A 20,551-nucleotide genomic window follows, 5' to 3' on the forward strand; every position below is an offset into this window, starting at 1 on the left:
ACATTTCCCAGACTACCTCCTCTCATTCTCGTGCTCCCCATAGCCATAGTCTGTGGCGCCTTATTCAACCATTTTCACCATAATATTTAATTGATGCTGGAAGTTCAAATCATTTACAGGGATTATTTCCCCCTGTGAAACTCCAAAAGCTATTGGCAGGCCTGCATAATGCTCAGGCTAGCTGTTTCCCCACCAGAAGCAAATTCCAGGTTAAATCAATCTTGAGAACTGGCACAGAGGAGGGGACGTGAGCTCTGAGCAGAGTGAGAACTCGCTTCTGCCCCCACTTTTTTGGAAATCCCATGCCTTACATTCAGGTTGGATGAGAGGAATTTTTTTAAAGCTGCCTGAAACTCATTTTGGTTGAAGTCGCTGACGGCCTGTGTCAGTCTCCCAGTTAGTGCAGTAGCAATCAGCTGCATAATTTTTATGAAAAGCAGGAATACAGCTTGCCTTAATGTCCTTCTATATGTAAAATTAGACATGTTTAGTTTAAAAATACCACTACACACACAATGCAGCTTTGGTATATGCAAACTGATTGGTATATGCAACTGAACCTGATTACCGTAGCCGATAGGGATCCTGTGGGCTGAATGATGCTAGAGGACATGAAAGGCCTGTGATTTTAAGTTGTTTTCCCATCATACTTTATCATAAGAAATGCAGCACAGTTTCTCTCCTGCATTACTGAACCGTGCCCTGTGATCTCCTGTGTTTGCAGTGGGGTGGTTGGTTTGAAAAAATTTGCAGTAAGTTTCTTGTGATGAGTTTGTTGATGATGAAATGCCAAATGGTGTCCTTCCAGTGCATGAGGTGGGGGAAACAGGTGGTGCTGGGCTGGAGGACTGGAGAGCCGGGATGGTGGCTTCTGCTGCTGATTTCTAACCTTGGCAAAAGCCCTGCCTAAGTTGCTTGCTTTCATAGAATCATAGAATTGAATCATAGAATCTGCATGGTTGGAAAGGACCTTGGAGATCATTGAGTCCAACCATACACACATAAAAAAAACCCCCTACAATCTCTGTCACTAGAGCATGCCCTGAAGTGCCAAATCTAGACGTTTCTTAAATACCTCTAGGGATGGTGACTCAACCACCTCCCTGGGCAGGCTGTTCCAGTGCCTGACCACTCCTTCAGGAAAGTAATTCTTCCTGATATCTAATCTAAACCTCCCCTGCCGCAACTTCAGACCATTTCCTCTGGTCCTGTCATTATTCACCTGGGAGAAGAGGCCAACTCCCACCTCTCCACAACCTCCTTTCAGGTAGTTGTAGAGGGCAATGAGGTCTCCCCTCAGCCTCCTCTCCTCCAAGCTAAACATGCCCAGCTCCCTCAGCCTCTCCTCATATGACCTGGTCTCCAGACCCCTCACCAGCCTGGTAGCTCTCCTCTGGACCTGCTCCAGCACTTCAATGTCCCTCTTGCACAGAGGGGCCCAGAACTGAACACAGTACTCGAGGTGAGGCCTCACCAGTACAGTACAGGGGCACGATCACTTCCCTACTCCTGCTGGTCACGCTATTCCTGATACAAGCCAGGATGCTGTTGGCCTTCTTGGCCACCTGGGCACACTGCTGGCTCACGTTAAGCTGTCTGTCCACCAGCACCCCCAGGTCCTTTTGTAAAGGCTTTTTCGTTCAGCCTTACTGGTAAGGTGGCAGCAAGATTGCCCTGAGGGAAAGGCGTTGTGGGCCAGGTGATACAACACCCCAAGGTAGGTGCCCACAGCAGAACTTAGGTAGACCATGAGCCCTGAAAGAGCTGCCCACCGAGCCCTCACTCAACCCTGTTCAAAGCCACCCAGTCAGTGGCTCCTTTGTGTCAGCCTGCCGGTGCCATCTCAACACCCATGACAGAGGGGACAGGGCAGCATGGTGGCTATGTGCGGTGTGTCCCCAGCCAGCCTGGACAGCAGGAGATCCCTGCTGATCCCCCACAGGGACAGAGGGGGCCCCAGCCAACATCTTCAGAAAGGAGGCTGGCCACCATGGCGGGACATGGACCTGGGTGTCTGCAGGGAAGGTGGCAAAGAAGAGTTTGTTAAAACGCCATCATCTGCTGAACCATAGTGGCTGAGAGGTGTCCCCAAGTCACACTTTCACCAAGGGCTTGCTCTGGTGGGTTGGTGGGACCGCTGCCCCAGCCATACATGGCCAAACCTCCTGCCTGGGGACCACGCCGTGCCCCAGATGCACCAGCAGGCTTCATCCACCCCAACGCTTTCCCCCTGGCCCCACAGCCCAGGGCACTATTTTGGCACTATCCTGGTCCTTGGCCAAGCCTCTGCCCAGCCCCCCTCCCTGCTCTCCTGGTTTAAGGACTTCTTTTTGAGGCTGGCACAGGTCTTGGGAGCTTCAAGCTACTCTTTAAGTTCATTTTCCGGCTCACTTGAGTGGAAAGTTTTGTTTTGCATCATTTATTCTGTGGAGATTTGTCCAGTGTGGTGATCAGTGAGCCCCTCGAGGCTGGGTGGGCAGGGGGGCGTCGTGGCAGGCCCCGGGCCAAGCGCTTGGCACTCCCAAGCTACCGCCGTGCATTGCTCATGGAGTGTTTCGGTAACTTACCCTCCGCCATCCTGATCCTAGGGGTTATGACTAACTGTGCTGTATGTCCCCTTCCCCATCTTTCTCCGAGCAGTCACCTGCGTTGCTGCGAATGCAGTGCGTCATTCAGAAACATCTTTTAAGAGCGTATGTATCGCTTATTTATTTCCTATATATCATTCTCTCCTAACAAAGGTACCAGTACTTACACCTCTGTGGGTCCTGACACTAAAGATAAGCGTAGGCTGTAGGAGGTGAGCGAAGAGGAGCCAGCCTGAAGCCAGCACGCCCACACCAGGGCACAGCCAGAGGAGGCAAAGAAAAATATGTACCCATCTCATGCAGGAATGAGAAAATGGAGAATTCACGTGGCCATGTTTGGTGTTGTACCCCTGCGGTGCCTGTGGTCAGAGATGGAAGCCCGCTGCTTCCAAGCGGCCTGGGTGGGTGTCCCACATGCTTGGCTCCTGGCTTGGTTCATGGCTCGGCTCTCGGCGCGCACATGCCGTTCGAAAACGCTCTCTCCTTCAGTGTTTTTAACTAACCACGCAGACCACTGTGAGCATGCTGTCCATGGAAGAAACACCGCAAAGTTCATCACAGTACACTTTTCATTAAAACGTAACTGATCTGGAAGGATCCTTTGCAGCTGGTGAATTGAAGTGCTTGCGGCTGATCACAGTGTCCCTCAGAGCATGGAGAGAAGGTGCCACTTTCATTCCTTGCTTTTATTCCCAGCTTAGTGAGGAACACAAGCTTTTTGGTATTTAGTTCCCAGTTAGTTTTTCGGCTTTGAACTTACTGCTATTTCTGTTTCAGATTACTCAACTTGTTCAGCTCCAATATTCTTTCTGCACATGTAGAAATGCCGCTTTTATCAAAAGCTGGTTCAGTTCAGCCAATTCTTGTTCCAGATGTTCAGATGGTAATTCCATCAGTTCAGTGATTTTATGTTCTTTAAAATTTTAACAGCAAACATTTATGGTTTTCACCTTGAATTTTATTTCATTCATTTTAAAAAAATGTTTTAAACTTATGTTTTAATACACAGTGTAAGAATTTCACGTTTTATTTTAAATAGGGTTACATCTTAAGTAGGCTATTGAGTTATTAATGAATCCAGTGTGTTTACTTATGTATATGTAAAAGTATATGCACATACATTAAAAGAAAATACGATTTTTTAATATCATGCAGTCTGAAGTCCTGATTTTCAAAGGTTAAGGGGGACCTTTATGTTTGCAAAACGCTTGCCAAAAGATAATGGTTACTTCTGACTCCTGTTTCATCTTAAATATGAAAACATCATTCCTTGGATGCCTAAAATGGATTAAAATTTATTTTGAATGTTCTTTGCATGTGTTTTGTATATGAATGAAAGGTCTCAATTCTGAACTTCCTGACATTATTTTTTGAATTTTAAGGTGGTTTATGTACAAATATAGAAGTGCTGTATGCAATTATACAAGAAACCATCTGAGTAAGGGGAACTGGGGAGTAAGTTATTTGGAAATGCTTAAATAGTTCTTTACTGAACTGAGGATTAGAAGAAATATCCACAGGTGTTAAGAAGAAATGTCAATAACTTCGATCACTTAAATTTGAAACTTTCTTTAAGATAAAATCTTTTGAAGATAAAATATTTCTTTTAGGAACCAAAGACATTTTTATAGAAGATGGACATAGCTGTTCTCACTGGAACTGATCTTCAGCTCTCACAGTTCTTGACGAAACCTGCCGTGCATGGCACTCTTACCTGAATTAATGGAGAACTGTCTCTTTAAAGATGTTCTCAGAAGTTTTTGGCACAAAGACAAAACCGCCATAACAGGACCGTTGATGCAGGATCCCAGCCCTCATGCCTGTCCATTAGCAAATTGTGCATTAATGAGCTGATGGGACTAGTAAGCCCATATTGCACAACGGCATTTAGCCAACCAGACATGACAGCCGCAGGTGTTTTGGTGAAACCAAGCTGCCAGAGGAGGCATGCCTTCCATCTTCAGCAAGATTAGACTCAGAGTATAATTAATCTCATCTGAGATGCACATTGGCTTTTCCACCCTTACGTTGTTTTGTTATGCTAGCCTGTTTTCTGTGCTTTGCTTTTTCTTTTGCACGTGTTAAACCTTTCATCATTCATGAGCCCGCTCACTTTGGCAAGCTGTGTTGCATCCAGCTCGGCTGTCTTGGCCCTGTGAAGGAGCTGCAGTGGCAGCAGAATACTTCAAGTGAATGTAGAAGGTATAGCTCAACAAGGGAGCGACCCTGCAGCCTTGCGGTACTTCTGTGCTGTTTGCTTGGCGCTGTGCATCCATCCTAGCCTTCGCCTCCTTACTTGGTCAGCACTGCTTTGACCAGGCTGAACGGTGGACAGGCATTCCCATGCGCATTCCCACAAACTAGCAATATTTCTATTCTGATTTTCATAATAATTTGCTTAGCTGCTGTTTGGAATATTTCATTTCATGAAAACCCTGAAGATTCATCTCTTCATCGCAAATGCATTGCTCTGTTTCTCTCAAAATGTCAAAACCAACACTTTGGGATGGAAGTTAAAACATTTAACCGGCTTTAATAGAGACATTGTTGAATAAATGCAGTATGAAAAAGCATTCTGACATCTAGATTTAAATTGTCTGCGTAATAACTTTAATAAGATACTCAGACACTTTTGTAATGGGAAGAGGTAACTATTTCTCCTATTGATCAGCTGATTATTGAAATTCAGTTCATCCTGCACACCTTTTGACAAGAATGCAGAATTGCGGTTTTAACTTTTTCCTTATTGTTTGTTTCATGAATTGTCCTCGAATAGTTTGGTTTAGGTAAATAATGTAAATATTTTTAGCTCTATAGGCTTAGTGAAGTTCTATTTATAAACAGTTCATATCAGCAATACTAACTCAGATGTGACTTACTCCCCACTTAAAGAAAATCCCGTTGTCTTAATCTTCTACTTGTCCTTAACACAAAAAGGCAGGGTTCACAAGTGATGTGGAGAATAAAGATCATTTTGATGTTTTTTCTAACCTAAAAAATAGGTATATTCCATGAATGAAAGCTTTATTCTCCTCATTCCTAAAGTGTAAAATCTCTGGAGAGAGAGAGAGAGAGAGAAATGGATAGTAGTTAAATTGATGATCACCGTCCCCTCGTGCTCCCTCTGAGCTGTATTTTCCATGTTTCTCTCTTCTTTCTTTTCAGAATAAAATAATCCTTGTTTTATGGTTGCCTGTCACTTTGCTTGGAGCATGGCAAGTATCACGCTGACTGATACAGTAACACAGCTTGGTGACTATCCTAGTTAGCCCCTAAGAGTTTGCTTACTGCCTCTTGTTTCTCTAGAGCAGAAGATTTTAGTGATTTTGAGTGATTGGTGCTTGGTGCTTGCCACGTGAAAGCATCCCTTCCGTGTGCACCCGGGGTAACTCAGCCTGGCCTTGTTTCCCACCTCAATGAGTCACCAGCAAAATGCATTTCCAATGAAGTCAGTCCAGGAACAAACAAGGTGCACATGTCCCGGGCTCTTGGAAATGGGAAGCAAACACAGTTCCTGCTCTCGTCGTCTAGGCAGGATACTGTCGCCTTCCCCCTGCGGCCCTCACGGCCCTAGTATTTAAGGAATGTCTGAACCGGCGTTTGGTTTTTTTCCTCTCCTGAAGGCCAGTTAAAGTCTGAGCCCAGAGGCCAGCTGACTGAGCTAGCTTTGACACTGACTCATTGTGTGATAGGGAGTAAGTCACTACAGTTGTGTCTACAGCGTGCCGGGTGGAGATATGTGCGGCTCTGGAAGCGGGGCTGGCATGGTACGGCAGCTGCTTTTGCTGGCTGTGCAGCAGAGGGACCAGACAGAGCGAACGCAGCTATTCAGCTACTCTGTATTGTGCAAAAGCACCGCCTTGCTCAGGGGTTTGCTCAGGAGACCCTGTGCGGTATTACACTGTGAACATCCTTCACCTCATTATCCCTTGTTTTCTTCATTGGCACTGTGGAGAGAATAACTTTGGTACTTGAGATTCTCTAAGAAAGGCACTTTATTGCTGTACTAGTGCTTTACTTGCTGGAGAGCTTTGCTAAAAGGCTTTTGGGTGTGCCTGTAAGCCTGATTTTAGCAGAGCTGTACAAAGACTGCATTCAGTAGAGCCAGCAGTTCTTATGTACGCTGCAATCTAGAAGTTGATGCTGAGAACAAAATGAACCAAGAAATGTGCTTGGGTGAGCATCTGAGAAACTGAGGGGAAAAAAATAAGGAAAAAAGTGCTGGGGGCACAGAAGCTTAGGTGTAGGGTGTCGTCACCAACCGGGCATAGATGAAGAGTAGTGGTGAGGTCAGACACGATCAACAGTGTGAGTTGCAGAAGGGGTGAATTTGGCTGCGTCTAGAAGAAAAGTCTCCTTCAGACTAGGCAGATGCTACACACTGAGTAGTTGTATCCACCATGCCTGCTTTTCTCAGATAACATTTTGCAGTACTTCATAGACTTAGGTATTTGCCTTGATGGTGGATCATTGTGCAAGCTGCCTCCGTGTATTTCAGTGGAGATGTGCTTATTTGGTACATTCCACGGTGAGGTCTAGCAGTAAAAGTTAGCAACACTACCTATACACTGGTTTCTGACCACTCTTACAGCACTAAGTTCTTGAACGTTTTTTCCTGTGTCTGAAGCTAAACACTCTGAGTACCCAAAGGGCATCTTTACAGAGTACACCAGAAAGCAGCTCCTGAGCGTCACTGTAAGAATTATCTCTGATACAGAAATCAAGAGAATGCTGTGAAAACTGCACGTGTGTGAACCTAATGAGTATTTCATCCCAGTTAAGGTACACTAATAGCTAAATTAGGGAGTGGGAGACCTCCAGGGAAAGCAAAATAATCGCTTGTAGGTCTGCAGGAATTTTAGAATGTAAAACTTTCAAACTGCAATCTTTCCTTTCCTGCTTTTAATGATGGCCATCATTCAAAGTAACAGGAAGAAAAAGCTCAATCTTTTCAACAGCTAAACTCCTGCCACTGAATGTGTATGCATTCCTCATGCCAGGAGGATTTCTCTTGCTCACATTTTACATAAAAGGTGCAGCATCTTCTCCTTAGTATTATTACTTTTTGCAATTTCCAGCTACATACTGCAATGTCTCTGATATTCATCTCGGTGTTCAGGCCGGAGAAGTCCCTGCAGCTAATTTTTTTTTCACCCTCACGGGTGTGTAAAGTTTTAGGGGAAGTTTTCTTGCTCACTTGAGAAAAAACTAGAGTTTGCTTTTTCCTGGTTTTCAGGGGCTAATTACACAAGGTTTCAGATGAAATACGCAAGACTGGTCATCTCAACAGGTTGGCAATGGCCACACCAAGTACTTTGCCAAAGACAGTATGGATGACACAAGTGTGAAACGGCATCTTCTGTCTAGTACTTTCTGGGAGACTCAGTTTTATCCAGCCTTCATGATGACTCTTCACAGATAGATTACAGTACTAACCCCTAGATTGCAGATTCTCGAATTGGAAGGTGATGTGCTTTGGGACATGCTCAAATGGAAAGGTGATGTGCTTTGCCTCCTCCTGCTGCAGACTGACCCCATACTGTAGCTGGAGGCTCTCGGGCCTGCGGGTAACCCCACCTCAGAGGATTGGGGGTACCTGAAACAATCGCATGCGCCGAAGCAGATCGGTCACTTCTGAAATGTCCTTCTTCCTTATGGGGGATTTAAACTAGAAATTCTGGAGAGAAACTGCTCACGTGAAGCACTTCAGCCCTGAGCAGATCTGTCTGGCTGGCACAACAGAGCCAAGGCAGCATCCCTTCTGTCAGTTCAGTGGTAGGTTCACTGCGCAGGGCTTTTCTTGCAATATTTTCAAAAGCCTGGTTGCAGGAAGACTCAGGGATGGAACAGCCGAGGTCAGAAGTCTGACTGTTCTAGGGGGCACAGTTTGGGGGCGTTTTGTACTTAGGCTGCTGTGGATTAAGCGGATCCTTTTGGCACTGAATCTCTCCTCTCCTCCTCTCCTTTTTAGGAAGGGATTGGAGGGGGATTTAGACATGCGGAGGAAGGTTAAATTATTGACTCGACAACTAGAAACTCTTTGTGCAGTACTTTGTCCCAGGCCTGAACAGAGCATCATACTGAAGCTTGAGGTTTTGGGTAAAACAATTAGCTCTGTTGAGTATTTAACAGTCAGGATACTTCAGGCAGCTGAAAGCCAGCACAGCTTTGTCAGCATAGCTGCAATAGTTGGTCAGAAGAGCAAACATTTCCAAGGTAGATACAGCTTCTAACAGTAAAACTGTGTTTTTGCTGAGAGAGCAAATTCCGGCTTCCTCGAGTGAAATAAGCTACCCAGACAAAAGCGCCGTTTTCTCCGCTTATAGCTACATCTGCATAAGGTACTTTTGCTGGCACAGCTCTGCCTTCAAAGGATCTTATCACAGCTCTGGCTGACACAACTGAGCCAGGAGACTCGGTAGCAGAGACCTGACCTGAAAACACCCTGGCTCAGCTTTGGGGTTAACATCCAGCTGGGAAGAGAGCAATGCACAGAATTCACTTTCTGACCTGTCCCGAAATGAAAGCCATGCACAGCCTGGGTGTGAAATCATTGCCCTTTGGGAAGGAGATCCCTCGGCTCTTTCAGCTGCTGTATTTTGGGGAGTGGGTTTGGTCTAAAGGAAAATTTCTGGGGCCCAACAAGGTGCTCAAGTTTAAAAAAAAAAATAATTAAAAATTGGCTGCGATGTACACGGCTTGTTATTGTATTTCAGGGCCCTGCCTGTGAGCTAGCCTCAATAGTGAGGCATGGGGCTACTGACCATCGTGCTGCTAAAACCAGATGACTTTCAGAGGAAGCTGAAATCTGGATCACTAGAAGTCATTAAGACTCCCAGTTAGCCAAGGTGAGTCACCTAAACCGTACGAAATGAGACAGTAACGCTTGTGAGAATGTATTAACGCTTGTGAGAATGTACTAAAACTGCATTATGTTTATCACTCAGCAGTGAGGAGCAGGCAAAACCACGGAACAGATGCAGTGCAGATTTAATAAGAGTGCTTCTCATTGCTGTTTTGCAAGGGGCCTCTTCTCAGAGTCACTGCCAGCAGGAGGCATGGTCCTGCTTGTGCCTCCCCGCCTGACACCCAGACACCCACTGTGTGCCAGTGATCTCGGAGGCTCGAAGTGTGTCTGTTCATGCCACAGATCTAGCAGAAAAATAGCTGCACCATACCCCGAGTTGTACCATGCCGTGAACGTGGGAAAGACTCAAAGTACCACACAACGAAGATCGTGTAAGAGAGCATATGCTGTGCCTTCAAAATGCTTCTGACAGTTCTCGAAATACTAGACTTGATGCCATTTATTGATTTGTAACCACGGAGACGGTACGTGTTCCCATTGCAAAGCAAGGGAAAAGCTCTTTCCCTTCACCTCCTCAAGCAGTGAAGAATGTTGGAAAATACTCTTACTTGTCATAACCCCCTGCAGCCTTCACAGGAGGGATAAGCGAGATGTTTGCCTTCTCAGAGGCTGCTGCATTTTCACAAAGGTGGAGAAATCAATCTTTCCTTCCAAACCAGCATGGAGCAAAAAAGACTACGCTATTTTGGGAGATGAGAGATAAGCAAGCCAGAAAGTCTTATCAGAGATTTGTCTTAACTTGCAAAAGTATTTTCTTTGACAAAAGAATTCAAACAGTTATTTGAAATGTTCTGTCAGCTCAGATTTGTCTTCAGAGAGTTCTCACTCATATTCCATCCTGACTAACGAAGCATTAGGTTCTTTAATAAGAATCTTCACTTTCTGAATTAAAAATTAATTAAAGTGTAAAAAAAGGAATCGACAGAACAGTCAATTCAGAAAACAAAGGCTGATGAATATTGGACTTCAGTGGGAATCAATATTTTGTTCCAAGTGCTTGTTATTGGGCAAGTACAACTCCAGCCACTACAGAAGGGAGGGAGTGCTGGATGCAGAAGCCCTTGGTAATGTTTCCTGGAGATTCAGTGAGGATTAGAGAAAATGGGCAAAAAGACTCAACTGCAGAAACTGATGCTACAGCACCAAAAAACATAGTTAGCCACCAAAGTTTTGAAACGGATGATACCAAAGGAAACCAGGTATTTATTTTCTTGTAGTCTAAACCTCGGCGTCCCTGTTTAACCCGAGACACACTACAGCTGTGTGGCCAACACAACAGGCCAGTAACTTGCCAGAAAAAAGTGTTGCCCTCTTTGCAGTGTGCTTTAACAGCAAACGGTACCTTCCCATTTTTGTCGAGAATTTGAAATGTTTACTTCCGACACGCCTTTTGAATGAAAACTTCCAGTTTTTTAAAAGTTATGGTCAGAACCAAAGTACAACCAAATCATTTTTTCCACATAGAAAAGCATTATGCTAAGAGCTTTGTCTAACCCAGCCTTCGGAGAGGGGATGGGAGGAAGCGCTCTGAAATAAAAAAGTTCTGGGTCAACTCAGAATAAAATTAAGAGTTAGTTGGCTGGACCTCGTTGCCAACCCGAGTCCCCTGGTCCCCAAGTCACGTGGCTCCCCTCTTGAAGTAGCGATATCTCAGGCCACTGCCGACCATTTTGCCAAGCAAGAGGCAATGGCGTGGCTGGTGGAGCGCGCCCACCCTCACCGCCACGCTGCTGCGGTGGTCGGCAGTAGGTATGATCCGGACCTGCTTCTCGGGGGGCCGCGGCCAGCCCTCCTTCCCTTCCCAAGGCGCAATTTTGGGATCCTGAGGCGCAAAGGGCGGGCAGGGCGCACCGCGGGGCGGGAAGCCCGCCGGGGCACCGCCGGCTGTTCTCCCGTAGGGAGCTTAGGAGCCCGCGGCCGCCCCGACCCCACGCCACGCCGGGGGTCCCGCCGGCGGGATGCTGGCCCTGCCCTTCACCCCGCACCGGGCCCCGGTGGCGGCCGCGGTCGGGCGGGCCGGGCCGCGGGCAAGGCCGAGGCGTTGGGGGGAGGCTCCGGCCCGGGCCCGGGCCCGGGCCCCGGCGCTGAGCTCGCCCTGCCCTTCGCCCGCCGAGTGACTGCCGTCGGGCCCAATCAGGGCGCCGGCCCGGCCAGGCGCTGCCGCCTGCCCCGTCGGGGAGGCCCGGCCCCAGGGCAGGGAGCACAGGCGAGCGACGGCCCGGCGGGGCTCGGCCCGGCCCCGGCGGGGGAGCGCTGGCGAGCGCACGGCGCCGCGCAGCCCCCCTGGGTCCCGGCCGCCGTGTGCGAGGCGGAGGCGCGGGCGGTCCGGGGCGGGGCGCGGGCGGGGCCGGCCGGGACGGGGCGGGCGGCGTGGACAGGACGACGGCGGGGGCTACGCGGAGCCGGCAGAGGCGCGGTTGCCCCGGGGGGGTCCCGTTGGCGTTTGGGCGCAGGTAAGCGGAGCTCCCGGGGCCCGGCCCCGCTGTCCGAAGCCGAACCGAGCCCGACTGCCACAACTTTGTGTCCTGGCGGCGGCGTGCCCCAACGGCTCCCGCCGCGCCGTGCGGGCCGCAGTGGGGCGGGCTCTTCCTCCCCGCCGCCATGGGCCTGGGCCGCCTGCCCCGCTGGGGTCGGCGGGTTTCCCCCTCCCCCCCGGGAACGGCGGGCCGGGCGCCCCTGCGCGCCCCACGCATGGGCTGGTAGCCCCCCGTGCGCCCAGCGCCGCGGGTCGGGTACCAGCCGCGTGTCCCCCGAAGCACCCTCCGGGGAGCGGGCAGCTTTCGGGATGCGACGAGGGGCTTCCCCTCCAGCCTGCCTTCCCTCCCCCCTGCCAAAACCCAGCCTTACCTCCGTCCTCAGGCAACGTTTGAGTGTTCCCGTGCTGCGTTTGCCGCCTCCTGGCTGGAAGGGTGAAGGAGAGCAGTTTAAGAGAGGTGGCCGGTAATTTGCTCCTGGCCTTCTGTAACTCATTTAAGTGCTGGAGCTGGCAAAGCTTTTAGGGAAATTTGGAGGAGAGGTAGGCACCGGTTTAATCTTTTCAGGCTTTAGTAGGACACTTCATCTAGAAGTACTGTGAAACTTCAGTCGTGAGTTTTATCTTCTACTAACAAACGTGGTATGATCCTGTAATTATTTCTTTTAGGTCTGTGATGTTTTAGGTCTGTGACTTACAAAAACCGACCTAGCTGTGCTAGCTCACACCCTGGCTGAGGTGCAGCTGTAGCAGTAAAAGGTGCTTCACACCTATGTAGTTATTTCTGTGAGGAGAAAAGTAAGCTTTGGTGTTAAACGCTTTGCTGTGGTATAACAACATGCGTGTGCTCTCCTGTAGAAGTGCAGTGCTGCCGATCTTGTGCGAAAACACAGATATAGTGTTTAGGACTCAGGCTTGGCTGTGCCCAAGCCTTCAGAGACTCGCTGGCTGTCCTTGTTTTGTCCCAAGCTTAGATACTACCGACAGCACAATGTGTAAGCTCTGGTATGTATTGCAATAGCAGCACGATTGAGCAATATGAGTGTCTCTGCATTCCAAAAAGTAAACAGCAAAAATGGGTCACAGAGTGAGAATATTCTCCATGCTTACATGATCAAGTATCTGAGAGGAAGATGTTTTGGTGGGCCAACTCCGGATTTATTGCTTCTATTAAAGATAGCAGCCGTAGCTTGAGGATTTATGTTTGTGAAGGACAAAAGGGACTTGTAATTATAATAAAAGCCATGAGTATGGGTTTCAGTAAAACCAGCACACTCAGTGAGGCAGCATGGCAGGGCAGTTGGAGAAGCATCCTGGAAACTAGGAAAATTGAAATCTGCTTGAATTCTTGGTTCCAAATGCAGCAAGGATATTAGCCTCTTAACTTCTTCACATCAGTACGAAATTAAGGGCCAAAGTGCTCCCTGATTTGGCTTAGTACCTGTCCCAGGGGCATTTTGGCAATAGGATTTAGCACAGTTCCTTGAAAAGCTGTTTCAGATAGATCAGCTACTAGAAGTAGAGTCCTTTGGTTTGCTGGTGAGAATGACTGTTAACGCCATGCCATGTTGCTCATAAATTAATGTTGGTATTCCCGTGCTGGGAGTATGAAGTTGATGTTTCTCTCTTCCCCAAAGGCAGTGGGAGCTCCACCTGTCTGTCTGTCTGTGAAGTGGGGCCCCTTCGGAGCAGGTTCCCTCTTCAGCAGCGTTGCTCCTGCTTTGGGGCATGCCACCTTTGCGCAAGGCGCTGTTAGGTATTCAGCGGCCACTGTAACCCTTTTAAATGAGATAAGGGCAAGAGCCTGCGTCCAAACACACGGGTCCAGATTCAAGCGCTTCCTTCGCTTCGGTGAGTTTTACCCTGGGTTTTCATCCATTTGCTGGATCAGTTCTGCGTTTAAGAGTTCTGCTGAGGAATATTTGAGTTGATGTGTCCTGTCCACATGTGTCTGCAGCAGAACCATGCTCTGGAAAAAATTGGTGAGTAACGTTTCTGCTTGTCCCTGAAACGCAGGGTGGAGCCGCCTCAAAGTCGGGGATGTCACATGGGGCAGAAAGCTGTGATGAATGTAATATTTTTTTTTTCCCTACTTAGATGCAAGTCCTGTTTCCTTTTTGGGTTGTGCTGCCTGTGCAGCGTAACATGCATTGCAGGAGGGAATGGGGTCCTGACCAAAATGTCTGTGGAGGTATCCCATACAGGGAATAATTTGATTGTGACCCATGTCAACGTGAGGGTAATTGTTAGTATTCCTGAAATTACAGCCATTCCCAGGTGGTGCTGCCAGCCTGTCTGGTTCCATAGCTCGCTGGTGATGAGGAGGACAAAGTGTGGTCCCTGCTCACTGGTCAGGTCTGGATGGCCTGAACACAGGCAGCGCTGTGTGATACGAGGTGCATGGTATAGCATCCTTGAGGAGGTTTTGTGTCTCTAGAATCCACCCAAATGGGGTTTCTGTGATGTTTCTGTCTTTCACTGCTTCAAGGAGTAGTTTCAGTGAAGTCAAAATCCATGCCTTGAAGAGATTTAAAACAAAAGAAGAGTTAGTCACTTAGCTGATAGTGGTGTGATTGCATCAAAATATAGCTTTGCCTTACTGGGGACAAGGTAGTGTTGCTGTAAACTCATTTGAATAACAGACTGATTTCCTTTGTTGTGCTTTGTGTTGTGTTTTCTGTGAAGGTGGGGGAAGTGTGGAGAGGTGGCCAGATTGCAGATCTGGTACAGATGGTCCAAAATCATATCCCTGACTCCTGGGGTGGGGCAAGAAGAGCACAAAAAAAATAAATGCCAGTGACTGAGGAGTCCACTGCTTTGCAGTAGTTTTCAACAGAGAAAGTAAGAGCCCAAGTATTAGGCAGGATTTAGGGATGTAATGGAGCATCATGGAAATTCCTGTGGTGTTACAGGTGGTCAGTAAAGCCCCAGTCCTGCTGCTGAATTTGCATGCTCTTCCTGAAGAAGGTGCTGGTCACCTCTGCCTTGGTTTGTAAATGGTGATACGCAGGTTAGGTTGGTATACCTGAGACAGCTTCTTCTTATACTCACCTATGTTATTTTCAGGCTTCAAAGCAAAACTCAAGTTATGTCGCTTCTTTAAAGCGGTACAACTATGATCTGACCTATTTCTGTCTGACCAAGCCACATCTGTAAATTTATAAATGCAAGGAGCAGGTTTATTGTAAGGTTTTCGGGTGGGTTTTGTTGTGTTCGTTCTTGCGTGCATTCAGCTTGTGCATACAGCTGAGCATTAAGAATACATAAAAACACTTAATACTTTCATAAATAAAACCAGTTAGTACCTTCCTGTACTTAAGCTGAATAGTTGCTCCCCTCCCTCACTTGTAATTGTGAGATCCCATTAGTCATCCCATTAGTGACTTTGCTCTTGGATCCAGTCCAGGAGAGGTAAACTACATTGCCTTGCCTCATGTTTACTGCTGGTGTTTGTGCCCAGACATTTATTTAGTATTTATTTAGCATCTAGTATAAATTCCCACCGTGTCTCGCCCTACTGTAAATTTGTTTGTGTGCCCAGAGCCTAACTGGTGTGTTGCAGGCAGATGTACTGTGCTTAAGTCTCTTTGTTTGTCAGCCTTTGCATTTGTGCTGACTTTTTTGGCTTGAGTGGGAGAAGGGCATCAACCTTCCCTGTGTCTTGGTAGGAAAGTGACTGTTATTCCTGAAAACTTGACTGCTGAACAGGTGATCTGCGAGTGGAGAAAGGGTGACCATTTCATGACAGCTTCAGAAATCGATGAAGTTTACTGTTCAGATAGCTCTTTGAAGATCACAGGTTTAGAAGTGTTTATCTCTGCATAACGTAGGAAAGGCTCTGTGTTATTCCTGAGAGATTACATCTCCTGCCCGGTGTTTGGAAAAGTCAGCATCCAGTCCAGAATTAAAGCCTTGTCCTTCTTTTGGAGGACAGTGTTTTTCTTGCCGTGGGATTATTATCTGCAGTTGTTGTATGTCTCCTACTTCAGGCAACTTTAACAGATGAACATGCTAAGTTGTAGCGTCTCTCTCAGTGGGTTTCTGGTGGGCACTTTGCTTTGGATCTCTCCTTGTTCTCAGCGGCCTAGTGAGGGTGCTCAGCTACAAACACACCTCGAGATGCGGGGAATGGTGCATCCATTTTTTCCCTCCTTTTTTTTTCCATCTCTCTCACAAATTGACTTCTATGTTGGTTCAGCTCAGGCTGAGGATAGTGTCTATCTGTTGTTTTTCTAGTATTGTTTGCTGACAACATAGTACTTTATTTCTGCTTAAAGGTTGGAATTTTCCGTTAATGATTCTGTCATCACACTGGATTCGCAGTTGCTTGCCCATGATGTGTATTGCCCTTGCTATGGGCATTTATGATTTCCTGATACCCTTTAGCTTCCAGAGCACTTTGTTGCTCTGTGACTTCTGCTGTACATGAGGAAAATGTGGTGGGTTAAAACTTTATCCTGTTCCCAATGGCTGCACTTCTGTTTCTGTCAAAAGGCCAAGATAAACCAATTACGTAAAGAGCTAATTTCTTTCCTCAGTGGAAATATATTTAGATACAGGTCTTGCAGCCAGTTATAGCTATAGCCTTTGTTCTTCTTGCCTGGGTGATCTTCATCATTAATGGGGAAAGCAGGTGGAGAACTTGGAAAGGGCTTAGGCTGCGCAGTACGTCCTCGCAAACTTGACATATCCCCTGGGTGGAAGTCCTGTGCTCTCTTGCTTGGTCCGTCCAGGCTGTCAGAGCTAACGCTTCATCAGGGCGCTCTTCATTAGAGGTGCTGTCTGGGGGGAGCGCTGTTAAATCTCACCCTTGTGCCTTGCATGTTGGATCTTCTCCTGCATGTCATCTCGAGACATGAGGAGTGGCCCCTGGTGAAGACCAGAATCATTCTCTTCTTTCTTCAAACACATGGTGCAAATCTGAATCTTTCTAAAACCTCTGGGAGATGCAAAAGTCTGGTTTCCTCCTATCACCTGAGCGTACTTAGGCAGGGAGATTAGATCTTCTGTCCGGCACTGGTCTGGAAACCTGTGTCCCAATTTGTGTTAAGGTGAGGATGCTCACTTTCCCTTCTGCCTTTCTGCATCATTAAACAGTGCAGGTTGTGTCAAAGAACCAGGACCAGAGGCCACTGAAGCAGTCTCTGGCTCCTGGTGTTTGAGGTAAGATAAAAATAAGAAAAAATGTGTGACTTTAAGCAGCCATTTGCATACATCTTGATGGTAGTTACACTTCCAGTAGGCAGTGTTTTAACTCTTGTGTGTAACTCTTACATGAATAAAATCCCATCAAATTCCACCTGTGAACAAAAGGCTCCAAGATCAAGCGCACTGATCCAAAAGTTGATTTGTGCTTGCATCTTTCATTATAGGCATTTTCCTAAATATTAGTGGAAAATTTAAGGCTGAGACTTGAGCCAGCTGTTGCAGCATCTGAACTCTAAACTGGAGAATCTTTGCGCTGTCAAAGACGCTGTCTAATTATGTCTCTGATCAGAAAAATCTGATAACCACTAGCATGAATCAGCACATTTTAAATCAAAGAGTTCTTGTGGCTCCAAATGTGACGGATTTGGAAGAAAAACTTTATTTTCTTGCTCTGTAACAGTGTCAAAATAAGAGGAAATGACAATGATTTGGTCTGGCACACCTTTTCTCAGACTGATCAATTCTGAAATAAAAATCTATGAAAAAAAAAAGTATAGTGTATATTTTAAATATGAATGTAGAATATAATCCCTAATAGTTCATGGACACTGCAGTGGTTGTGAAGGGAGATACAAGGCGTGCAATTTTTAGTTGGTAACAGAAAAATAGCTTTAATACTATAAAACCAAACAAACAACCCCTGAACCTCCTCATTTTTTAAATCTGTCCCCAGTAGTGCTCTTTTACAAATGACAGAAACAAGAATACACACATTTACCAAACCAGCACCAGGATCTGGTTTTGGGGATGAGGAAGGGCGGTACCTTCCGTTGATGCTGTGGCAGCTGTGCACACAGCTGTCCATGTGCTCTGTCAGCAGGCATGGGAGTCTTGTTCTCTCCCAGCTTTGTGGCTGGATGTTCATGGGCCGAGGGATTCAGCTTAGTGCAGTGGGAGTCCTGAGGTTTTCAGACCAAGTTCTAAAATTCAGAAGGAAGCTCCTTAATAATAACGACGTCTTTCCTTGCTGTAAAGAAGAGTGGTTTGGTGTGACTCGGAGACTGGTTTGTTGGCCTTTGCCCCTTAACACAGAATTTGGCAAAAATGTCAGAGCCGGTTTCTCTGTCTGTAGCAGTAAGGTGCAGTTAACATTTACAATCACAATTGCGCTTAAAGCAGTGAGCAAGCCATGGCTCGCAGGCCGCGTGCTGTTCACCGTAGTTTTTGTAGCCTGTGGTTTACTGCTGGGTTACCTGCTACCCCAGGGACGCTCCAGGTAGAGGGCAGGAAGAGCATGGTTGCTACACGCAGAGAGCTTCATCTGAGGTGCTTGCAGTACATGAGATGCTTGGAGGATGTGCTGGTTTTGCTGAGTGTGCTTAGACTGTCTGTTCTGTGCTGCTGAGTGTCCTTCCCTGGCATGGGTTTGATCTGAGCAAAATTTAATTTCTGATTGCCACCAGAGTTCAGGGAACTTCAAGTCCATTCAAAGGATCCAGAATAATCCAGGAAGTCTAGGTAGGTGTTTTACTGAAGTCTTGACTTGACATTTTCTAGCTACACATACTTTAGAGTACTACTACTACATATTTTAGTAGTACTACTGCTATGTAGTATGGCTACTAGCTGTAGCCATATATGAACTTTAGTCAGAAATATGGCCTTTGGAAAACACAGGAAAGGTCTAAGCACTGTTGAAGGAGATTAGCAATTTAGACTAGCCCACAGCATAGGGAGGGATGGGAAAAAGAACATGCAGGCCCTTTGGAGGCTGGTCTCCGTGTTTTTGGATGTCATGAGATTGGCACGTGAAGTTGTCTGTAGGATCAAATTAAGGTTCTCCAGAGTGTAATGCTGATAATTAAAATCCGCCTTGAAGAGCAAGTGAGAAGTATCTTCATGGTAAAAAAGTGCTGAACTGTTTCTGTGTTTCTGAAAATACTTACCTTCCCACACGGTTGTAGTATTTGTGGTCTGGGATTCTGTACAGCTTAGCAAGGACACAACTGACGTGGGTTTGTAAAAATCACTCTTGCCATATGGAGACTGCCAAAATCTGTTTTCCTTTGGCTTGGATCAGGTAGTCTGCTCATATGGAAGAAGTCTTGTGGAGACAAGGTGTTGGCAAGGAGAGGGAGCGTATAGCTTATTGGGATCTCCTCAGCTTGAGTGTGAATGGGTATTCAGGGATGCCAGCTGTGTGATTGTGTTGTTTTACCTTATTTTGTGAGCTTTTCTTGGGGTTTTGAAGTGTGTGCTCTACCACCCTGGCTTAGGTTTACAAACCTGTGTTGAAATGTAGCCTGGCTTCACCTTTGTCCATCTCAGAGGAGCGTTGGGAGTCAGCATGGTGGGGAGCATGCTGCCTCTGGGAACTGCTGCGTGCAGGTTATGAGGGGAGGCGAAGGCTGGGACATGGATGAGGCTGTGGCTGTGTGAGACCAGGGAGCATTCCTGGTGCCGTGACCTGCGTTGGTTTCTCTAGACAAATGTCCAAGCTGGAAAACACGCTTGATAGTGGGATGTGGTGGTCTAATGGCTGTGCTCCCTGTGCTGCTCAGCTGAGGCCCTTTCAGTCTCTCTTCTGCGCTGGAAGCATCTCTGATAGACTTTTGTTAAATGGGAGGGGAGGGATGGTACATCGAGCTCCTGTTTTAAGAACCAGACAAAAATTTCATCTTCCTCAAAATGTTGGTATCCTGAAAATGCTAGGTGTTCCACAACATAAGCTGATAAGTGCTTTGTTTAACCTACCTCCTGGGGACCTCTCCGTGCTGTGAGGATGGACCTTTGTGTTGTAGCTGGAGGCTGAAGTAGCCGTCCTTGGTGGCTTCTCTCAAGATCTGAGTGCAAATGGCTGTTCTCCTGGAAGAGGGTGTGTATTAATTTCAGCAGTTAGTGACTTACATAGAGTGAGGGGTATAAGGACATGTTGGAGCAGCCAAGGACACAGAGTGTTCCAAATTCCTGCCCACACCTGTACACACAGTGGAGCAAAGGTTGTCCTCAAGGAGAGGTGGGTGTGTTGAGCAGCTAATCCCCAGGAAAGGCATATGGTAGCTAGATGCCTTCTGGTGGGTTCAGGAGTTATAGTATCCTCTGTCCTGCTTCTAAAACAGGATTAAGCAAAGGAGGCTCTTTACTCTTAATTTAAATCTCTGGGAAGTTGTTTGTGGTTCAGAGCAGACCTGAAAAGGCTTGTCAGTTGGATCTTAGAGCCATCAGCATTTTTTTTCCTCCACTCAACTGAAGCTCATTTAACTTCTGACAGCACTTTTAATTTGTTATATTTGTAAAGGAAACATTGGGGGAAGATTCAGAAATGCATATTTATGTTTCTTGGCTAAGCTTAATTTGAAGCTCTAAGAACTTGTTTTTCTAATTTCAATAAAGAAGAATTTTTTGTCTTAGGCTGGGATTTTTTTCTATATTTTGTGGGTTTTGTTTGTTTTTTGGTTTGGGTGGGGTTTTTTT

General features: G+C 46.8%; 1 protein-coding gene across 17 annotated transcripts in view; it reads left to right on the forward strand.

The window, feature by feature from the left end:
• Nucleotides 1-11,092: 11,092 nt before the first annotated feature.
• The window catches only part of PPFIBP1 (PPFIA binding protein 1), a 120,220-nt gene continuing 110,761 nt past the window's right edge, over nt 11,093-20,551 (forward strand). For 12 of the 17 annotated variants that reach the window (XM_074587756.1, XM_074587850.1, XM_074587905.1 and 9 more), the window contains exon 1: nt 11,797-11,909. The gene's annotated coding sequence lies outside the window, so the exon portion shown is untranslated. Of the gene's footprint in view, nt 11,206-11,796; nt 11,910-20,551 lie in introns of those variants that run through there. The other 5 variants (XM_074587841.1, XM_074587893.1, XM_074587871.1 and 2 more) reach the window with 4 other exon arrangements.

Source organism: Larus michahellis, chromosome 1 (assembly GCF_964199755.1).
Source record: "Larus michahellis chromosome 1, bLarMic1.1, whole genome shotgun sequence".
Classification (NCBI taxonomy): Eukaryota; Metazoa; Chordata; class Aves; order Charadriiformes; family Laridae; genus Larus; species Larus michahellis.